Genomic DNA, 6,022 nt, shown 5'->3' with positions numbered 1-6,022 from the left:
GCCACAGTTTGACCTGAAAGGCGGTTCTGTTCACTCTGGAAGGTTCTGGTTCTTGAAGGAACAAACACTAGGAGACTTAAAGTTAGAATCTGACAGTGTTTGGCTCCGCCCCTCTGAGTTTAGCTCCGCCCCTCCCCTGTTTGTTTCCTTTGCTTTGCTGGTTCAGATCCACAATCAACAAATAATGAAACTTTTATTTCCGACTCGAATGATGAAAATAAAGTTCTTTGCGTTTTGCTGGTTTGCTGCCGTGATTCTAACACAAACCTACGTAGCTCCGCCCAGCAGCAGCAGGTCTCCTTCACAGGTGGAAACCCAGCGCGAGCCTCTTAGCGCTCATGTTGCGTTTAAAGGCGGCTCGGAAAAACAGGTTACCACATGTTAACAACGGATTAAACAGTTTTAACTGCTGATGAAAGTGACAGAGGACACAGATATGGGAAGTGTGGAAGCCTCTACTGTATCAAATTGACAGGAATAACAGAGAGTTGACCATTCTAAGGTAAAAACCCAGCGCATACAGCGTTCATGTTCATGCAATGGCACGGCGCCCCCTCTAGGGGGCGCGCCTCACAGTTTGGGGACCTCTGGAGTAGGGGATATGTGACGTTTCTGTTAGCAGAGAAAAACAAAACAAAAACTTTACTAATCTAAGAGTAGAACTACTTCAACATATTTTTACTCAAGTAAGAGTAAAATAATGAAACTTTTATTTAATTAAAATAAAAGTTTTAATGAAATAACCAAACCTGTTACACCTTGGATTATTTATTATCAGGTTTTTCATTTTTTCATTATCAGTCTTTAAACCTTTCGATGTGAACCAGGCTTTACAAAAACATTTAGTGTCACTTGTGGTTACATTAATCCAACAGCAGGTGGCACTACAAACAGGTCAGGACTCTTAAGGTTGGTTCTGTTGAGCAGCTATGAGTGGTCATTATCTTCCTCTAACCATCTTTAAACTAAGAAGAGAAATGATAATTCTCCAGCTAACAGTTGCACAGAATCCAGAACCAGAGGGAATGATCAATCAATCAATCAGTCAATCAATCAGTCAATCAATCAATCAATCAATCAATCAATCAATCAATCAATCAATCAATCAAAAGGAAACACCGTACAGTCGACAACTGAACAAACAAGGGACATCATCAAAATCATTGATACCCATCAAATATGTTGATCGATTTTCCATTGATTGTGGCTCAGAATCGACTCTAACAAGGATTTTAGTCTGAAGTTGAAGGAACTCAGTGTTTCTGCCGTTCTGCAGTTTTCTGGAAGTTTTCTCCAGATTTGTGGTGGTTCTGGTTCAGATGCAGTGAAGAACCAGAACCAGGAGACCTGAAGCTGATGTTCGATCAGTTCGTGGCCATGAAGCCTGAAGAAGGCTCATGTCGGCTGGAAGGTCCAAACACCAGTTCCTCTGTCCAAACGGCCTTCAGATGTCAGCAGGCTGTTCGTGTTTCTACATTTTTCTGTCGAACTGCAGAAGACGGTGCGCGCTCTGACAGGTGAGGATGATTCAGCTTCCTGTCGCCTCCGTGTCTGAGAACAAAAAGCTGCGAGAGCGAGACACCGCCACCACGAAGGTTTTCATCTTCGTCTCTTTCAGAGACGCAGCTGCGGCTTTTCTTCTGTCGAACAACAAGGTGACGATGAAGAGCTGCTCTTTCACGAGTTCCTCCTGCCGCCGCCTTGGGAAGCAGCAGAGGATGGAAGGAGGAAGAATGGAAGGGGCTGGGAGGAGCTGCTGGTGCTCCACAGATTTCAGGAAGTTTCATTAAAATGATGCGTGTGTGTCTGATCCTCATCCTCTCAGTGACTTCAGCTGAGTTCTGGTCCAAACCGAACCCAAACCGGCCTCGGAGCCGGAGGCAGAACATCAGGCTTCATCGCCGTGGGTTGTGTCCAGAACCTGCGGAGCTGAAAACAGGGACACTGTGGGTTGGGGTGAAGAGTCCAGACCAAGGCCAGAATATATTGAGTCCAAGTCGATACTAAGACGGTCTGGGCTGAGACCAAGATGGCGGGAGACCGAAACAGAACCAACGGCCTTTAGGAACTCAGACAAGTCGAGAAACTAACAGGAAAATATTTCACAGTTTGACTCTGAAATAAGGCTGGTTGTTGTGGTCAAGCTCTTGTTACTGAGTTAGTGGCCAGCGAACAGAACCAAGCAGAACCAGCTGCTGCAGTGGAACAGAACCAAACAGAACTAAACATCACCAGGTCCAACAGTTTGCCATTTTAATGCTTACAGAACCAACCAGAGTCACCAGTCCAACAGTCGGACTGACTAAATATTTATAAAATGTAGCCTTGAGTTAAATATTTAATTAGCAAACTAAATGTTTAGTTTGGAACTAAATACATGATGCTGATTATATATTTAGTTTCAAACTGTGAAAACGTGTCTTTGAAAATGAACCCATTATTGCTGTTCTTTTGACTGTCAGTTTATTATGTCCAGTAGGTGGAGCTGTTTCTACTTGTATTGTTTAGTTGTGTTTTTGGTTTAGTTTGTCACGTTTTAAGGGGTTTTTGTTTGGGTTCGGGTGTGGCCGTCAGGTGTGCCTGGCTGGCCGGCGTCTGACGACGCCATGATGGTTGGTGGTGGGACTTTCTCCACGCTAACACGGAAAAACGACGTCAAGGTGGGCGCCGGTTCTCCGTGCAGCGTGGAGGAAGTTTGCTTGGCGGTGGAAGAGGTGGTCGGACATGGGTCCATAAGGTCTGCGGCTCGCATGGAGCTGTCGTCTTGTTGGTGGAGAAAGTGGAGCAGGCTCAACAGCGGGTGGAGGTGGGCGTTTCGGTAAACGGCGTGTGTTTACAGGTGTCGCCGCTGCTGACTTTACCTTCAACTAAGGTCACTTTGTCAAACGTGCCTCCTTTCATAAGTGACGAGTTTTTGATAAAAGAGCTGTCTCGGCACGGGAAGGTGGTGTCACCTGTGAAAAAGTACCGTTAAAACATTTGTCTCCCAGAGGAGACAAATGTTTATGATATGAATCGGCGGGATGAAGAACTCAACCTGCGATTTCATGTTAGAGTGGATGATTTTGACTACATCTTGTTTGCTACTCCTCTAATATGAAGTGTTTTGGTTGCGGTCAGGAGGGGCACATTATTAAAATGTGTCTCGACAGGGCCGGGCCGGCAGCCAGCTGCTGCTGAGCAGGTGGGGAGCCCACCTGGCGAGGCAGGGGTGGCAGCGGAGCCCCACCTGGCGAGGAGCAGGGGGAAGGTACTGTTGAGGTGTCTGCGGTGAAAAGTGCGAAAATGAGTGTAGGTGTGGAGAAGGATGAGAGCGCAGTGTTGTGTGGTTATGGGGTGAATGGTGGTGGTGACGGTGAAAGTGAAGTGGGGGAGAGAGACTCTGTGTAGGGAGAGCAGGAGGGAGTGAGAGGCGATGAGGAGCATTTAGTGTGTGGAGATCAGGGAAAGAAAGGAGAGGTGGAGGCAGATGGACAGAACAGTGTGGAGTTGGTTTTTGGAGCTGGAGTGGAGGGAGAGACAGGTGAGGCAGAGGAGGTGATGGAGTTGGAGGCTTCAGCCCCGATAAAGAGGCGAAGCAAACGGAGGAACGTGGTGACTGCTGTGCAGGCCAGCAGACAGGCCAGCAAGCGGCTGTAGAAAGGAAGGAGGTATCGGACAGTAGCGACAATGAGAGCTGAACCTAGATACCCTGCAGAATCTTTTAAAAGTTTCTTAGAACAAACTAAAGGATTCAGAGGAGTTAAAGTCGAAAGTTATTTTCCTAATTTGAGATGATTTTACTTCTCAGTAAGATATCAAATTAGAAACAAAGGTGTATCAGGTTTTACAGACTCAGAAGATTAAAGAAAATAATGTCCAAAGTTAGAAAACATGATGCACAGTAACATTTTAATATTTTTTATAGTCTTTTGTTTTTAGCTTCTTACCCAATATGGATTCTTTTAAAATGGCATCATTGAATCTGAACGGAGTGAGGAGGATCGTCTCAGATGAATAAAGCTGCTGTGAAGCTTCCTGCCCTTCAGACTGCGCTGTGGGACTGTGACCAGCAGGGGGAGCTGTAAGGCAACACTTTACTCAACACTTTCTTTTGGACCTGTTGTTCTGACTTTAGTTTTCTGAAACTATCAGAACCATCAAGTCTTTTTCCGGATTTTCCTTAGCCGTTTGGGACAATCTGAGCAGAACTGAACGGAAACTACAGAAAGTTCTGATAAATAAACCAAATATCAGACCTGTGGGTCCAAACTGGAAAAGTTCTCGGTTTCTAAGATTTAACTGATTCCCAGCTAATCAGCCAATAAGTCACAGGAAAAAGATTTCCTGGATCAGCTCAGATCAGCAGGTCAGGACCAAAAACTGATTTAGTTGGCAGACTAAATATTTAGCTTCAAAATAAATATTCAACTTGCTTACTAAGTGTTGTGTTTGAAGCTAAATATTTATCTCACTAGCTTAATATTTAGCTAGAGAGATAAACACTCAGTTTCAGACATTTATCTTGGATCTAAATATTTAGCTTTAAGCTAACTCTGCTAACAGTAACCCTTAAATATTTTTCACCAGAATCTCCTCTGGAGCTCAAACATGAAACATAAAATGACCAAGAAAATATTGTCTCTTTATCAGACAAATATATTTTTATTCAGTTTAAATCACATTAAATATATTTATAAGACTCAGTGTGAAGTTTTCCGTCGGCGCAGTTCCAGCTTTCTGCCGGCAGGGGGCAGAACTGTTTATGCTTCTGGGTCATCTCAGAGGCTCCTGACGGAATCCCCCTGATGCCTTCAGGTGCAATCAGGATATTTATGCGTCCCGCTGCGTGGCATTCCTCCCTGCTGCAGAGCCGCACCTGTCCAGGTGTCGGGAAGCAGGAAGTAGGAAGCAGGAAATAGCCGCTCTGACACATCGGACAGGTGGTTTCCTGCAGAAACACGGTCAGAGGTATGAGCAGAACTCTGCAGAACCTTCGACTCAAACCAGAACAATCAGCTGCTGGAACTGCACCTGACAAGTTCAAACCCCTACCAAGGCCCTAACCGGGTTCTGGTTCTGGTCCTGGTCCAAGGCCCTGACCGGGTTCTGGTTCACTGACAGCTGAGGAACCCCAACTTTCTCCTCATGATCACATCAACAAAGATGGAGTCAGAAGGATAGATTTATACCAGAATAAGGGAGGAAAATGTTAAAAACAAATAAATGAGGACTTACTGGAAGAAAACTGAATTATGGAGCAAAACCCGAAAAAGACGAGAGAAAATCAGAATAAAACCTGAATTAAATCAGGTTCCAACCAAGAATATAAAAAATAAAAACAAGAAAAAAATACAACAGAATAAAAACTAAAACAAATCACTTTGCATGTGAAAACAAACAGATAAAGACAGGACCGAATTGGAATAATCCACAAAATACAAATAGAATCAGGATATAAAAACAGGAATAAAGTCTGGATTCAATTATAAATGAATAAATAAAAAGGTTTAAATTAGGACAAAGTCCAGGTCAGAATGAAGATGAAATTGGTGTAAAAAGGGAATAAAATCAAGATTAAATCAATAAACTAAAAATAAAGGAAAAAACATGAAAGAAATGTAGATAAGGTTGTAATAAAACCAGCAGAATGAAGGATAAATCTCACTTTACATCTTTTTGCTCGAGAGTAAAACTAACAGAACTTCAGGTTCTGCTGAGGACCCACCAGAACCAGAATAGATAGATGGATAACTAGATGTGGGAGCTGGAGGAGGTGACGTAGGCCGTGTGATGACGTCAGTCCCCGTGTGTCTCGGGGTGTGTTTGTTTGTGAGAGGAAGCGGCTGGTTGGATGTTGGGCGGGGTCTGAGGAGTCACGGAGAGGTAGAGGAGAGGAGAGAGCAGAAACCCGTCCTGATCCCGATCCCGGTCCCGGTTCTGATCCAGCGGCAGCGGCGGACACCGACCCAGCGGAGCCAGCGGACAGCCCGGGGAGGATGGGCCGGCCGTAGCGCGCTGCTCTCCGGCTCGCAGCTCCAGG

The sequence above is a fragment of the Poecilia formosa genome, unplaced genomic scaffold (assembly GCF_000485575.1).
Source record: "Poecilia formosa unplaced genomic scaffold, Poecilia_formosa-5.1.2 Scaffold265, whole genome shotgun sequence".
Taxonomy (NCBI): Eukaryota; Metazoa; Chordata; class Actinopteri; order Cyprinodontiformes; family Poeciliidae; genus Poecilia; species Poecilia formosa.
Note: the sequence above shows the minus strand (reverse complement) of the source record.